The sequence below is a fragment of the Ailuropoda melanoleuca genome, chromosome 7, assembly GCF_002007445.2.
Source record: "Ailuropoda melanoleuca isolate Jingjing chromosome 7, ASM200744v2, whole genome shotgun sequence".
In the NCBI taxonomy this organism is placed as follows: domain Eukaryota; kingdom Metazoa; phylum Chordata; class Mammalia; order Carnivora; family Ursidae; genus Ailuropoda; species Ailuropoda melanoleuca.
Window position 1 is genome coordinate 7126545 of NC_048224.1, and position 17317 is coordinate 7143861.

General features: G+C 41.1%; 1 long non-coding RNA gene across 1 annotated transcript in view; it reads left to right on the forward strand.

Moving 5' to 3' along the window:
* Positions 1-17317, forward strand: part of LOC117802966 — a 43468-nt gene that overhangs the window by 22848 nt on the left and 3303 nt on the right. The window lies entirely within an intron of this gene.

Below are 17317 nucleotides of genomic sequence, written 5' to 3' on the forward strand. Positions count from 1 at the left end.
TTCACAGGAGTTTGCATTTGAAATAGGTAAACATGATTTGTTTCCTCTGTGGATTTGGTACAACTTTGCCTATCAATAATAAGATGCTATTTAATGTCCCAGAAGTCCCCACGGAAAGAGCAGTCATCGGAAAGAGATGAAGGAAGAAGTAGGTTCAGAAATCGTCTGCCAGGAAGAGCCACCTACGGTCCTCCATTTCATAGATAGATAGCACCTCAACCCGTCCTCTACTGCAAGCTCAGTGACTTCCCCAGTGCAGTGCTGGGGCACCAAGAATTCAACATCACCACCAGTGGCCATCATCCTCCCCTTCTTGGTTCTTCTCCCCAGCCTGTCCAAGCTCCTTTGGGAATCTTTGAATGAGTGCCACTAAGCTTGGCTAATGCATACCCTTGGTTGCAGTCAAAGTTATTTTAAGATTTTCTATATAGAAAAACATCCAGAGGTTGAAGCATTTGAAATCTCTTAGCTTAAGTTGTAACCTATCCCATAAAACAAAACAAAAAAAAGTCTCAAAACCTAAAGGGAAATACCTTTGCCAAAATGAGTCTTATGAAAGAATACATTTAGTGCATGCTGAGGAATCACCAACAAGGACTACAACGACAAGCCCCTTAAGCATCTGCACCTATTTAAAACCATTATTTTTGGTATTGGCACGACTGTAATTCACTCCAAAGTTATTCTTTTTGCTCAAAATTAAGGGCAGTGGCATCCATTTTGTTTACTGGCAGCGGCATGATTCTCATTAAAGGAATACATTCAATTCTTTTACATTTACATTCCTACGAGCAAAGCAAACTCAAACCAGAAGATGCTTATTAGGCACAAATGTAAGCATACATGCTCACACCAGGAAATGAAACCTGAATCTCTTGTAACCATCGCAAAATGCTAATTATGACTCTTATGCCACCTTATGCGAAATACAGGCTTGGGGGTGACCAAGGTTTAACACGGGTTCTTTGTGAAGTGGTTCGGAATATTGGTGACTTGCCCTCCCTCCCTCCCTTCTTGGAGAGGTCAATCATCCAATTTGTTACTAGAAAAATTAGACATCCTTCATCGATTCTATTTATTGTTGTTTTAAACTGCTGCAAGACTTTTAAAATAAGAACACGGGGGTCACCTCTGCCATAGGCGTGGTAGGTGGGTGACAGGCGCCTGCAAAAGTATGCAAGAGAGTTCCTGCAGTGGCGAAAAATTTTCTGTCTTCGTGAGATTTCTAAATCTGTAAATTGTGTTTTTAAAAGAGAAAACAATTAAGTATGAGGGGCCAAGTCAAGTAGGACCTCGCAGACTGTAGCAAAGGATTTGGATTTCACTGTATCTGAGAAGCACATTCATTGAAGATTTTCTAGCAACGGAGTGGCATATGATCTCAGTCCTGTTTTTAGAGGCAGACTCTGTCTGAGATATGGCCAATGTGCTGTAGCAGGACAAAGCTTGGAACAGGGAGACCCCGCAGGGGGTGACTGCAATAGTCAAGGAATGACCCAATCCATGTTGACTTGGTGGAGGTGATGGCAGTGGAGGTGGTGAGAAGTGGTGCTACTTCTGCCCTGGGCCGTGTGATGTTACCTCAGATACACCTGCCTCCCCCGCCCCCCGCCCCGGGGAAAGGATTTGTACCCCTCGCTGCAGGGAAGTTTGGTTGCCAGCACTCAGCTGTCAGCCATCTTTGGGAATTGTATCTTCTGAAGAAAGCCACTTGCTCCTTTTTTGGGGCAGCCCAAACCAATGATAGGTTGATGCAGGGGTATAAAGGCCTGGCTCTCAGAACACAATGCAGGACAACTCGGAAAGGCCATTCCAGTCTTACAGCTCACTGCAAGTTTGGCTAAGGCCTCGTGACTGCCCAGCAGCTTCTCTCTCCGTGGATCTGCTTTTCTCCCGTTCCCCATTCAGCATTGATCCTAAAAGCACTCCCTAATAAATGCTAATTTCTGTCCCAGACTCTGCTTCCTGAAGAACCCAATCTGCAATGTTTTGCAGCATAAGTTGATTTCTGTTTTCATCTGTCTGAAATTCAAAGTTGTACTTCAGGAATTTCATCCACTTGTCCAGTGATCTGTGGTGGGTTGTGGTGGTCTAGAAATATCGGGCAATGATGAGACTCTTCCAGCCCCTGCTTCTTAACTGGCCATCGGACACAATCACTTAACTTCTCTGGGGTTCTCAGTTTGACCTTCTATGAAATAAGGAGACGTTTAATCAAATGAGATATTCTGGAAGAAAAGCTTTACAACTCTATGATAAAACTCATTAGGAATTAAAAGGAACTGAAAACCAGCTTCTCTTTTTGTTAATGGTCTCAAGATCTTGTCTTCCCTTGATCCACTCCCTGGGGTGTTAGCTGTTTCTCCGTGATCATGTAGGTCTTTAAAAGGTACACAGGGGACATGAAGGAAAATTAGACTAAATCTAGCCAGTTCTGCCCATTGTTTGCAAATATGATTAGACTTCATGGGAGAGGATTGTCATTAGTAATTACCTAAGTCAATTTCTTGTGTTTTTGTTATGTTTTGGTTTTGAATATTCAGTCCCACCCCAGTGATTCCAAGTGGCTCTCAGTCACTGCTTAACTTGATTTCCCTCTCCTTGGTCTTTTTTTTTTTTTTTTTTTAAGTAGACTTCACACCCAACGTGGGGCATGAACTCACAACCTTGAGATCAAGAGTCATATGCTCCACTGCTTGAGCCAGTGAGGTGCCCCTAGATCTCCTTGGTCTTGATCTTCTTCCATGATTAAGACAACCCTGTCTCAGGCGCAAGACCTTTACACATGTTCCCTCTTCCCACTCTTAGCACAGTTAACTCCCACTCACCTGTCGGGTCTCAGGAGCAAAGTTACATCTTCAAGGAATTTTTTCCTTATCACCAGTAATGCCTAGTGATTTCTACCTGCTTGGAACATTCTCACAGGCTTACCCGTACTGAGGGAGATTTCTAGGAACTACGTGTAAGTCCACATGTGAGTGAGAGTGACATTGAACTCAATTCTATTTTTAAAAATCAGCAAATTATTTGAAAAGTCACTTTTAGTTACTATTAGCAACATAGCACTCTGTGATATGCTACAAAACAAATTAATGTATAGCGGTTGGTCGCTATGCCAAGCAAAATTTCATATCCTTGCTTTAGAGAACTCCATACCATATCAGCAAGGCCAGAGAGTGAATCGTATGCATCCTGATTCTGTTAGTTTATCCTTTGAAGACTTTTTCACCTTGGGGAGTAGGAGTAAAGGAATTAATGATAACATGTTCAGCCACCCTTGGTGTGCTAGCAAAGAAAGAAATATTTACATGCATTTCTGAAACATTCTCTGTGGTAGATTTAAGAAGTCTAGGTGCAAATTCCTCGACACTCCTCTCCTTGAGAAGTAGGGTCTGCCCTCTCCACTTGAATCTGTCAGACTTTGTGACTGCTTTGAGCACTAGAACAGGACAGAAGAGACACTGTGTCAGTTTCCAGTCCCAGGCCTTAAGGAATAGGCAGTTTCTTCTTTCTGTTTCTAGAAACACTCTCTGGAACCCTGAGCTGCCATGGGGAAGTTCAAATACCCTCAGCCTGCCATACTGGAGGGGCTATGGTTAGATGCTCCTATTGACACTCCTGGGTCCAGCCTTCTAATCCTCTCCTCTGCAGAACCAGATTTGCGAAGAAAGCCATCTTGGACTCACTAGACCAGCCTATCCTCCAGCTGAACACCACGAAGGAACTACTGATTCCATGGGGCACAAAAGAATCATCTACTGAGCCCAACCCAAATTCCTGACCCACACAATCCTCAAATGTTATTAAATGGTTGTAGTTTTAAGTCATTGAGGTTCTGGTAGTTTGTGACACGCAAATCCTCCTGGCATACTTCTTCTGTGCTTTGTGTTCCCCTAGGGTGTCAGCGAACCTTGTTGCAATGCCCCCATTCCACGAGAGAAAACAAGTGCCTTTTCTTTGTTCCCAAAGTGCTCTTATATTCAAAGAGTCAAAGAGAAACTTAACTGACAATAAGACCATCATGTGTTGGTAAGATAAAGTGTTACAAAGCAAGGAACTTGCTTCTAAAGGAAGATGAAATTTAGAAGAAGTACCCTGTTTTAGAGGAGCATTTTCTTAAGTGTAATTGCTTCCACCTCGCTCTTTTGCCGTTGCTAATATTGAGTTAATTTAACCTTCTTAAAGTTACACGGTGTTCAGGGGCACCTGGGCAGGTTAAGCTTCAGTCGGTTAGGCATCTGCCTTCGGCTCATGTCATGATCCTGGGGTCCTGGGATTGAGCCCCAGCTGGTAGGTCTAGCTCCCTGCTCAGTGGGGAGTCTGCTTCTCCCTCTCTCTCTCTGCTGTTCCCCTGCTTGGGCTCTCTCTCTCTCTCTCAAATGAATAAATAAAAAAAATTTTAAAAATGAATGGTGTTAATTACAGACAACAGTAGTGATTTTTGGCGCCACATATTTGCCATAGTTGACATGCAGGGTGGGACAGAATGTTTAGCCTGTCCCGCTCTGAGTCACACATGCTTCCTCCCTCTCCATCCATCACTCTTTGCCCTCACACTCTGCTATGATTATCGAGGGCTCCTCACAGTGTGGTTCACAATCTACTTCCATCAAAATCACCCGAAATGCTTGCCCAAAATGCTCATTCCCTGGCTCCCTAAACCTCATGAATTAGAATTCTGGGGAGAAAGGCTCAGTAATCTGCATTTAAACCAAACTCTTAGGTGATCTTATGCTTGAATTACTACCTTTAGGGACATTGTGCTGTCTTTTGCTTTTAGCTTCTCCCCATAATGGCTTTTCAATACAACCCTTTTCATACTGTTGAACAGCTTTAATGTGTTGTGGTTTCTATTGTATGTCTCCTCCCTCCCTCGTGTCCTGGGTTCTTCTCTGTGTTCTGTCATTTCAGGTCTCCTTTGTTTCTTGTTGCTTGACTGACTAATCAAAGCACTCTAACTATAATTCTTAAGCCTACAGTTTCTTTTTGGTTTATTTGTTTTTGTTTCTGTTAGCTATTTGGAGTGTTTCTCTCTCAAAGACATTATCACTGAAGCCATTTAAAAAACATAAAGGGGGCAAGCCTCCTCTTCTGCTCTTCAGGTAACTAATTATAGAAACATTTATATTATACGTACTTAGATTACCACATTATTCTTGACTTCAGTTTTGTTTCAATTAGCTGCGAGAGGAGCTGCCTGACACTGTTTTGCCCTTCCTCTGAATATTTTGATATTTATATTACCCGTCTTTCAGAACACACCTGTGTCTTTTTCACACAATCTGGTAAATATTATAATATTTAAGCATCACGGGGGCATTGATGCATAACTGAACCCTGGACTGGCCAATCAAGCCTCACAAGGAATGAGTTTCAGGAAACCAAGATGATGTGTCCTCAGCCACCTGAAAAAATACGCGGAGGCTCGGGTTACATCTGGAATTCATTCGGTGTTTTGTCCGTCCTTTCCTGATCAGCTTTCTCACCACCCTCCCCGTGAAAATTAGGTGATCTGGGTGAGTTCATTTGCATGCCCTGGTTCCATTTCGCAAGGAGCGTGTATTGATCACTGCCATAGTTCAAAGCAGGGCCTTGAGTGGTGAGATGGGAGTGGGGTCTTTCAAAGCATTGGGGAAAGACGGGAGGAGCCCCTTAGGCAGCTGGGATTCTTGAACTCCCAGGTAATGCACAGAATGCAGTGATTTATGAGGTGCGTGTACTAGGCTACAGTGTAATAGTGTGGCACAATTTAGGGCATACTGTATTTCTCCAAACACAGTGATTTCATTTCGACCTTCACGGTTACTCTGCAGTCTATAAAATATTTACATTGCCTTTCTAAACATATACATTATTTACCGTACGGTCTATAAAATATTTATGTGATTTTCTCTAAAGATCCTATATAGGGTGAATTAGTTTTATTCACTTTGTTCCCTTTCCTAGAAATAGGCATGCAGTGAACTAGGACATTTTTTGAAATCCAGAAAAAAGTGGCAGTAGAGAAGGAGACACAATAGAACATGGAGAAAAGATGGCATCTTTGGTTTTGATGGTCTGGCTGTCCCCTGACTGTAGGCTGCAGGCCTTTGTTGGCTGAGAAACCAAGTGACCAAGGGGAACAGAGGACAACCAGGTATCAAGTGCTTTGGTTCTGCGTGAGGAGCTGAATAGGGTGCCTGGGTGGCTCAGTCGGTTAAGCATCTACCTTCAGCTCAGGTCATGATCCTGGGGTCCTGGGATCGACCCCTCATTGGGCTCCCTGCTTGGCAGGGAGTCTGTTTCTCCCTCTAGCCCTCCCCCTGCTCATAATCTCTCTCTCTCTCTTTCATGCTCTTTCTTGCTCAAATAATTAAATAAAATCAAGAAAGAAAGAAAGACCCAGCCAAATTTTGAAGAAAGAAAAGATGACATGTACACACACACACACACACACACACACACACACACACACGACATAACAAAACGTGAATAAATCATCTAGTTTGATTGCCTAGGTGTTGAGTATCGTTTAGGCCTTTGACTCTCCAACTTGACCCAGTGGCTCCTGTACTCTTACCTCACTCACTTAGGTCCAGAGACATTTTCCCTGAGATGAAGATGAAAACGTGAACGGGAAAATTGAGGCATTTGTTGAGAAAATGTAGGATGATAAACATCAAACACCATCACCATTTCCAAATCTTTAATAAAATTTACACAACACTCCAACTAAACAGAATTTATGATTGAGTTGTCCCAAAGATCAAATTTCTCAAATAGTGGTTAAACTCTTTACAGCATTTGGGCTAAATACTTTGACACAGAGGCTATGTCCATGGGCTGCTAAATGTTTGGCTAAAAGTAAAAATAATGTAGTCAACCATGAGAATGTTTTGTCTTCATGACACTAATTTGGTTTGAAGTTTACCCAGTTAAGATCCAGATTTGGTTCACATTCACTGGAATGCACAGAACTATTAGTTCTCCATATTATAGAGAAAATGGGCTTCGTTTGCAGAAAAGGAGGGTGGTGGGGGATGGTGGAGAGCTCATTAAAAACCATTTAACACTGAGCTAAATGTCAGCATACTTTGAAAGAGGCCTATTAGTTAATGTACACAAGAAGTTATCAGTACTTGTGATAAGCCAAAGAAACCAAACAGAGAAAGCCATTAGATGGTGCTTGTAAGACAGCTGAGTATTAAGAAATGTTTTAGATAAATTAAATTGGGATTGACAGAAAAAACATAATTTTTACAGGGAAGCATTTTTACTTGTGTCCTTACCTGCAGCCCCAAATCCTGAATTTTGACTGCCGCTAAATGATTAACTTGTCTACAAGGAATCGTGACCTTATGGGGGACAGAGAGGACATAATTACATTACAACCAGAAATGGTGCTGCTGCTGTTTTTTTCTCTTTGTCGTTTCACGGATGTAATGGATATAATAGACAAGATCCTCATCGATACGTAAATAGCATTATTGCTTCCAAAGAGTGTAATTCAAAACCTCCCTTCCTCAGTGTAGTCTGCTGGCATTATAGTGAAAAAGCAGTTCTGATAATCTGGCTAGATCTAAGAATAACATTTAGAACACTTAGAGTAATATTATTTTTTTTCAAATGGACCTGCAGAAAATACAGGGCTGTCATCTCTGGCCAGAATGTTCTATGGTGACAACTGAGAGGAGAAACATGATTTGACAGTCATTTGGGGAGGGACACAGATAAGGAAAATAACGAGCTTACCCCCAAAACAGGCCAGAGTGGATTATCACTCCACAGCAAAGGAATAACTATAGGAAGGCCCAACATTTTAATGAAAGGTAGCAGTTGAGACTGGTTATACACCATATCATTTTATCGCAATACATTTTAGATGCAAAAAATTCAAAATGGGTATAATTACCAGCTACCACTAATGGAAAAGAAAATCTGTGACACATATGCACCTGTCAAATTTTAATCAATTTCGATATTTGTGAGGCCTCAATGATTAACTAATTGAAAACCATACCTTTGGGTAATTGAATGATTTGACCCCATATAAAATTTTTGTATAAAAGCCAATTAAATGCCAGAGAATATCTTTAAAGCTGGTAATTTTGGTTTTAGTATACTTAATTTTAAGTTATTCTTTCTGCTAATAATTAAATAGCAGAACCGATTTTGTCTAGTAAGGCTACACGTAGTAAGGGCATAGCATGCCCTCAGCATAGGGATGCATTCCACTCATGTTGCTTCTCAATATCAGGAAGCTATTCACTTAGCTCATCCAAAAGTCAAATCAAACTACTAGGGTAAGAGTTAAAGACAGGGGAGCCAAACTTAGAGTATTAAATTTGTATCTCTTTTTGTTTGTTTGTTTCAATTTTCGAAGACTTTCAATTAAGTTCTATCTAGCAGCATAATGAGAGCGAAACATTATGTGTATCCCTACTATTTGCCAAACATTATTCTGCATTATTTTCACTTACACATTTATTTAATCTTCACGATAACCCTATGAGGCAGGTACCATTGTGACCCCCATTTCACAGACAGGGCAACTGGGGCTTAAAGTTGGTAACCCACCCAATGTCATAGAGAATAAGTGGTAGTCAGGATTTGAATGTAGGCACACTATCCTGCATCCTGGTTTAACCATTGCGTCCTGATGAAGTAACCCTCAGTCAAATACCAAACCTTTTGTTTCCCCAAAATAAGTATTTGTTCAGAAAATTGCTTATTAATTTTTATATTTTAGTAGATTACAGAGGGAAACAGTTACTACACAGTATGGATATTGAAACATTTAGAAGGGAATAAGGGATTAAAAAAGAAGTGTGTGTGTGGCCAGGGTGTGGGGCATCCGGTGACGGAGGTAAGACAGACATATAAAAATATATAAAGAAAGCAACTGCCTTTCTAGTCAGTTAGAATTACACACAAAGCATATTATCCTCAGAAGAGAGCTCAAAGAAAAGGAAAAAGGACACAAGTTAAGGGGGGAAGGTGAATTGTGCCCTATTTGCTCTAAATGTTGACGACTGGCTTGGTGACTTTTCTTCCCAGGTCAGGAGCCTAGTGAAATATCTATGGTGACATTGCTTTGATATCTGTAGCTCAACCCTTGGCCTCTTGACATTTGATACTGGATACCTGTCTGTTAGAAGAATAGTTTGTAAGTGGCTATTACAGATACCGTATTATAAAGTAGATCAGACAACGTCTTTGGACCAAGTTTGCCCTGGTTTAAAATCAAGATCGTGTCCCGTTGGAAACTTTATTAGATATATTGTAAGGATAGCTGAATTTAAATTTTGGCTTTTCCACTGATTATATATTCAATTTTCTGAAAAATCCCCAAATATTTCTCTAGCTTTCTTTCTAGAATATTTTTTTTTTGAAAATTTTATTTATTTATTTGAGAGGGAGAGAGAGAGCGTACACAAGCCAGGGGAAAGGCAGAGGGAGAAGCAGGCTCCCAGCTGTGCAGGGAGCCCAATGCAGGACTCTATTCCAGGACCCCAGGATCATGACTTGAGCCAAAGGCAGGTGCTTAACCAACTGAGCCACCTATGTGCCCCTCTAGAGTATTTTTTAAAAATTATGATGAATGATTAGTTTTCATTATTGATCCACACTTTTAGTGTGAGCATGGCAAATCAGTGAAATTATCATTTGTCTCCATATATTAAATGCTGAAAAAGTCGGTCATAATCTTTTTTCTCTCATTCAGGAATGCTATCATACATACAATGAATGTGCAGTTCAAGTTCACAAACATCTAATACCACATTATCTGCCTTAAGTATGCTAAATGTTTGAAGGACATCAGCAAGAAGGGAAAATAAATACCATCCAACAAAGCTATCATTCATTAAATATGTCACATCATTTAAAAATCTAATACTTCAAATTATAATATTTTTGGACAAAATCTATACATAACTAAAGTCTATACAAGAGCTATACATATCTATACACAACATATACAAAATCTATGCATGTACAAAATTCCAAAATTATTCAAAGGACAGTGGATTTCAGATCTGTTGCTGTAATAAGTTGAAAGACAGATCACCTATTATTGGTATCTTAAATCTAACCTAGTTTGACTTTAAGAAACAGAAAGCTTTTGGTTCTGTACCACATTAGAAGGGGTGTGTATGATAAGGCGAGCTTCCAAACAGAGGAATTAAAGTATAGTTTGTTCCACTATGAACTGGAGCTGAGTGAATACAAGAAACGGAATCAGTTCCAGGTCTCCCAAGAGTCATAAATGTCATTACTCCATCTTTCAGGGTCTTCATGCCTTATTTCAGCTCTAGGTACCTTCATACAGAGATCAATTTTGGATTTAAATTTGAAGAAAAGAGTATAACTTAAATCAAGATTTGAGAAGTCAGCATTCTGGGCAGGAGATATTTCAAAAACAAAAGTATCCAAGATGGATGTTGTGCAGTGTATTTTGAGGATAATGGATACGCTGATGGTTTACAGCCCATTAGCTCTTGAGGCAGAGCCTGAAGCAGTTTTGGAACCAAAATCACAGATGCAGTTGCTCCCAGGACCACTCTCTCTGCTGCCAGAGAACATTTCTGTGGGGAAAAAACTCATCGCTGAAAGCTGTCAAGTTTGCTGTATATATTTACCATTGGGAAGGTATGGCTGGAGCCCATTAGAGAGGAAGAAGCTACTGGCCTACTCATTCTCTCAGCAGATTTTTCTTCCAAACATGGTTTTCCAACTTGAAACGGAACAGATCTGCACTTATCTCTACTGCCTTTAAAGTCTCAAAAAAAAAAAAAAAAAAAAAAGCTTAGATAAACCTTTCCTTCCTTCCTAATTTCCAAGGAAGTCACTTTTCCTTGCAAGCAAGGAGGACAAATGGAGCTAGAGAGAGGAGGGTGCGTGCGTGTGTGTGTGTGTGTGTGTGTGTGTGTGTGTGTGACTGCAGTTGAGAAGGACAGGGCAGGAAAGAAAGAAGGAGGTTAGGGAGGGCAGTGAAGACCAGCTTTTCTGTATAATTTCACCTCCTGGGGTCATTTGTTCTCTGTGGCCTCTTCCTGACGTGTCCTGGATATGGGGCAAAGAAAGATGGCATGAGGGGTTCCCAGATTCTAGGGAGATACAGAGGAAATGATCAACATAAGTATAGAAGAATGCTTCAGAAAACCACAGAGTTCCCATGATGGAGGAAGAGAATGCTCCGTAGAATTTTCCTTTTTTGGTTTTCCAAGGCTGACATCCTCCTGCGATATTTACAGGCTCTGTTAGGATAGGTGGTGACCCAGATAGGATTATGTGCGCCACTTTTATGATTCTCATTAATTTCTCCCATTGACTAGAGAAACGGAGGGTCTTTATCTCCTGTGAATTTGTGGCAAGGCTGGGTTTTCCTGGGCGTGGGCCTGCTGAGACAGCTGCTGGTGTGCCTAGTCTGACTTCTCTCCCTCCTGTCTTCCAGGCCCCCACTGTCAGCCAGTTTATTTTGCCTTCAGGCTGAACAGGACGGCCCTCTTCCTGTTGGTGCTTTGCCACTGCTTTGTCACAAGTTATCGGCTCTCTTCTCTCCCATTCTCTCCTCCTCCCCCCTTGCTTTCACAGACACATCCAGGGGTGTCCCAGAGCATCCCGTCTGCCCTCTGGAATCATCTGTTGCTTATTCCGCAGGCTCCAGGAAGACTTTCTAACTTTCCTTTCGGTTGTGGGGAAGCGGGTTTTCAGAGGCCTCTGACGGGGAGGAATGGGTTCCCAAGGGCTCACACAGGCCAGAAGTTATTGGCTTAGTGAAAGCTGTTACTTTGTTTTAAGAACCGGCATGAGTCTGTTATTGTTGGGTACCCCAGAGGCTAATCACTCAGAGGGAGTTTGATCCTGTCCTGTCTGAGAGAGGACACTGCGGAGCCTTTGTCTCCTTGCTGCCTGCCTGCCCACACAGCCCTGTACCTCCTGCCTGGGACTTCCCAGCGTTCCCTGGCTCACCCTCCCCGGGGCTGAGCAAAACCTCACAGCAGGAGCTTGCAGAGGTGGAAGGGCGAGGGGACTGGCAATTTTAAAGTAAATTTATCAGGTTGTCTCAAAGTACAATAGTGTTATGGGTTTCCCTCAGTTTGTTTTCTGTCTCTCTGTATTGACGCAAGTCTTGCAGTACAGGATTTTAAAAACATTTTTTTTTTCACTCCTCTATTGTGAAATACAATAGGCACTTAGAAAAAGTACATAAAGCATATTGGTTCAGGTTAACGAAATATCGGAAAGCAAACAGCTACATACCTACCACTTTATTATTTAAAATGCGACTATTTTCAGGCTGAAAAGGAGTGTTTTAAGACTTGATCCCTTTTGACTTAGGGTAAATAATTAGGAATATGTAAGTGAAAATATTGATTTGGTCTTTAATATCTCAGTGGTGCAATTGTTATTTTCTGGTCATATATTCTGCTGAGCAATCAACTCAATCACTTGCTTGTGCATCAACCTCGTCAAGGTTACCTGGGACAAAAGTTTTCTTCTGGGTTACCTTCCATTATTGAACTGCTGTATTTCAGGACTTTCTCCTTCTTCTGCAAGACTTCACCCAGGAAAAGCCAAATGAGCTGCATTGTAGGGTGGGGGAAAATACAATTCTTTGTACTTTTAAAGTGAAACAATTGCAAAATGTCCCAGTGAGTCTACAAGATATTCCATGTGAATAACTTTTGGAACATTCGGAGTTATCTGTTCCCATGAATAACTCCAGAGAGCTGATTAAAGTGAAATCTTCTCAACAGATATTTACTGTGTACCCACTGTGCTACGCATTGTTCTAGATAACTGAGCAAGGGGAGCAAAGAAACAAAGATCCTTGCTCTTATGGGGCTTACATGATAGCAGTCAAGAAAGAGGCTATAATAATAAACATAATATATAAATTCCTTATACAGTATGATAGAAGTGATGAGTGCTGTTGAAAAAAGAAAACACAGAGCAGGGTCAGAGAATAGGGAGTGCGGGGCGGGGGGGTAGGGGGGCAGAATGCTGTATTCAATAGGCTTGTCAGGACAAGTCTTCTTGAAAAGGTAACATGTGATCAAAGGCTGGAGGAAGGTGGGAGAGGTAGCCAGATATCTGGGGGAGGAACATTCCAGGGGTGTAGAGGGAACAGCTTGAGCAAGGCTGTCAGATAGTAGCATGCCAAGCGTGTCTGAGGAAGAGCAAGGAGGCCAGGGAGCAGAGAGAAGAGAGGTGGAATTGGAGGTGAGGTCAGAGATCTGGGATCCAGTTCAGGTTGGGCCCTGTGGGTCAGTGTGAGCACTCTACCTTTCCCTCGAGGAACACGGTGAGCCCTGGGTGGATTTCCAGTGGCAGAAGGCATGATCTGGTCAACTTGTTAAGTAGGTGCGCCAGTAATAAAGCTATTGTCTCTCAATTCCAAACTCATCCCTCGCAGACGTGGCCTCTTGATGCTGGGGCTGAGGCTTTGCAAACCACGTGCCTGCTTTGTCGGTGGCTCCCTGTGAGATTTTGCCAGCGGGCAGTAAGGGGGGGGGGTGCTGCTAGAGTGGAGGGAGAAGAAGGGACTTCCTGCTTCCTATTCGCTTCCTGTTCCCAGTAGCACCGTCCCTCCCTCAGCAGCTTCCAGCACCCGCACCCACAGAACTGGCCCATCTCAGGGTCTCAGAAACACCAGCACCTGCTGGTCACCGCCTGTCCTTAGAGGCCTGAGTTACTCAGTGGTCACATTTTCAACCTCTTTCCTCTATTCCTCCCACATGGTAGCTGCCCCTGCTTTTTCTACCTCCATCATACCACTTTTTGTCTTTTTAGTTACTCAGATAACAACTTTATATCCACTTAACAATTATTTATATTAAATATTCCCTGTTAGCAGAACTGGTGTGATCCCAGTATTCCTCCCCGGCCCCCCAGCCCCGGGCATGGATTTGCCATCAAAAAGGTGAAGAAAGCAGTAGGTGGAGTGGGTTTGAAGGGAAATATCAAAAATCCAGCTTTGGACATATTATTTAGACATAAATAGAGATGTCAAGTAGGCAGTTAGGTATTACCACAGAGCTAATTTTCATTCTTTTCTATATAGCCCCCGGGCCACGATCACACCTTTTGTTCCACTAGGAATGTTCACTGAATGATTTACGTTCTTAATGTTAAATTAATTTCAAGGGCTAAAATCATCCAGTTAAGAATATAGATGTCGAAATGAGAACGAGGTTTGAATCCTGACTCTTTGGTTGATCTGTGATGTTGAGTCAGATATGTAACCTCTTGAAGTTTCAAGTTCATAAACTATAAAAACAGGGGTGATAATACCAAAGTAATTGAGAAGAGAAAATTAAAGGATATACAGTGGTGAGCACTGTGTCATCTTTGAGAGTGAAATGTCCTCCTTGGTTTCCTTATCTGTAACATGGGAATAATATCTATTTTATAGGCTTTTTTCCCTTGAGTTTTACCTCAGAACAAGTCATGTAGTTCACCCAACAAAGCACCTTCTCGGCAGGCACTCAGTAAATCTGATTTTCATTCTTGGCATACTATTTCATCTTATTCTCATAAGATCTCTCTTATTTACAAATTTGACAGCATTTTTCAAAACCTGTTCCATAAAGCATTAATTCCAGAGGAACTTCAGAGGGGTAAGCACAATAACATAAAGCCATAAACATTTACTTAAAAAAGAATAGCTAGTACGTTTAGCTGCGTAGACTAGATCAACATAAAACTGTATTTTTATCCCTGACCTACCCCTTACACTGTATTTAGTGAGGGTAATCCTTTTCTGGTTGTGGATTGACTATTTTGACAGGCTGCTCACTTCTCATTTGTAGTAATAGGCAGGATCACCGCCATTTTAAGACATAAGTATGTCTCAATTCAGATACTCTACTGTCTGGTCCCAAGGTGTTGGCAGCCGACTGCATGAACAACATGACTGGCCTGTACTTAGGTTTGTCTGCCCTCTAGAGCCCCTTGCCTTTCTTACTCCCTACCCCTCATCCCCATTTGGCCAGACCAAGCTCGTCTTGGGTCAACGAAAGGGTCCCAGAGAGTGACAGCATATTTTCCAATAAACTACACTTCCAAAGTCAGAGGAACACATTTATTAAGTGTCTATGATTAAATCCAGTGAATCACTTCCTCTTTATCAGGCTCTAGATACCTGGAATCCAGCTATGTTCATTCCCTCGTACCATGGAGCACTGAAATAGGTTTCAGGGAAGAGATAAATTGCTTCTAAGTAGTGATGTTTGGGAGAGAGTACAGCATTTTGATTAAAGTCATACACTCCGTACCCAAAACCTAGTTCTACTTCTTGCTAGCGTGAGTATGAACAAGTTACCTGGCCTCTGAGCCTGGCTTTCATCTCTAAGATGGGGACAGTAACAGAACTGTGTGAGGATAAAGAGAGTTGACACATAGGAAACACTCAGGCTTAGAGGCTGATAGAGTACAGGCACTTGGTGTCAGCTGTTGATATCAGAAAATTTACAATTCGGTTAGAATAAACAAAGTAAGCTAATACTTACTGCTAAGCTGCATGCTAAAGTGTCAGAGAGGAGCTGAAAAAGTGATAGCCCAGGTCACGGAAGTCAAGACAGATAGGAAAGAACGGGAAGAAGAGGGAAGAATGGATCTGAGCTGTGGATAACGGAGAGAGTGTGCTACTGCGGATTTTATTATTTTGTTGTTATTTTTTGAAGGTGAACACAGAGAGCCAGGGATAACCGCAGTATAAGAAGATATATTGAGAAGGAGACAGTAATTTCCGTTTCTACTTTTTTGGAGGTCCATGTAATTACCTTCTGATCAGAAAACTGACTTTAGTCTATTGTTGGGTGGGTGGGATGTTATCTTGTCACTGCAGCTCTCTAAGTATAGATCCTTTGTTCATTATCCAAAGTTAATTTTTTTTTATTACTTATTCTTTTTTTTTTGCAAAGAACATAGGCATGACTCTCCTTTCTGTATTTGGTATTTATATCACTAGCATTATTATATAATGTAGCTTTTGAAATAATTTCAATTTGGATCAAGTTCATATTTTCTTTGAGCTACTAGTTTCCAAAACCATAACTGCAGTACCAATTGGCATATAATTTTAGAGGCTGCCATAAAATGCAAAAGAAAGGATCAGATATTTAATATTCAATGCCCAAAAAAGATTACTGTAATTATTTCTTTTAAAAAAAAAAAAAGACATGACTAGGAACTTGGATGAGACATTTATCAGTGCAAATGATCAATGAGATAAACAAAAATCGTTCATTGAAGAGGAACATTGCTTATCACTCATACTTTGAGAAATGAAGCAAAGCATTCCAGTTTTGTGGATTTACTTCTCCTGTAATTCACTGTGCTTTTAAAATGAGCAGCTTGGCAACACAGAAATTTAGACTCACATTTCTATCTGTAAATCACCAGTTTGTCCTTTATGTTGACAGTTTCTGTACAAAATTGAAGGATTTCAAAGTGTTCCAGCAACAAAATGTAAGAAATTGCAGGACACATAAATTTCAAGTGTTTTCTACCTACGTCAGCAACATCATTCAAGCAAAATACAGACAGGGTATTCAAGTGCCAAGATGGAAAAATAAAATAAAATAAGGTAAATAGCAAAACAGATTTCAAATAAGGGGTGTTCGTGAATAATCAGACTACTTATTGGGAGATGCCATTCTGGCTTAATAAACTGCCTGTTATTACCTAAATGAAGGCTGGTTAAGCTGGAAATATAAAGGAAAAGGTGCCAAGTTTAAAACCAAGGATCAGATTTTTAAAAGTACGATTTTGAGCAAATGTCGTATCTTTCATCAGTCAGCTATTAAGCTGTTAAAAAGATTGGGGCCAAACACTTTGTGAATCATGAGGGAGAAAAACAAGATGATTTAAACTTAGGTCCTGCCCTCAAGGAGCTTATAACTTAGTAGCTTTGTGATTAGAAACAGGAAAACAACTTTTTCAAAGTGCAAAATGCAGACGAGGGTGTAGATTATGTCATTAGGAAACTATGGGACCACCAGGCTACCTGTCTGCAGGATCTCAGAACTAGTCCTGCCCCCATTTTCCTCACAGATGGAACTGGAGCGTCTGAGTTGCACTGGGTGACCCTTAAACGGGCAAGCCAACTTCTTCATGAATAGCCTATTCACACACAAGGATCTGGGCCTTTATATTGACTTTTACCGTTTCTAATTATTTTTTACAAGTGATACAAAGGTGGGGGGTGGTGAGAAAGGAAAAGAATTTTTAAAATCAACTCCTGAAAAATGACATAGTTTCACTTTGCTCTTTCATTTAATTTAAGTGCCTTGGCTATTGCCTTTATGTCGTACTTATTTGTAACGATCAG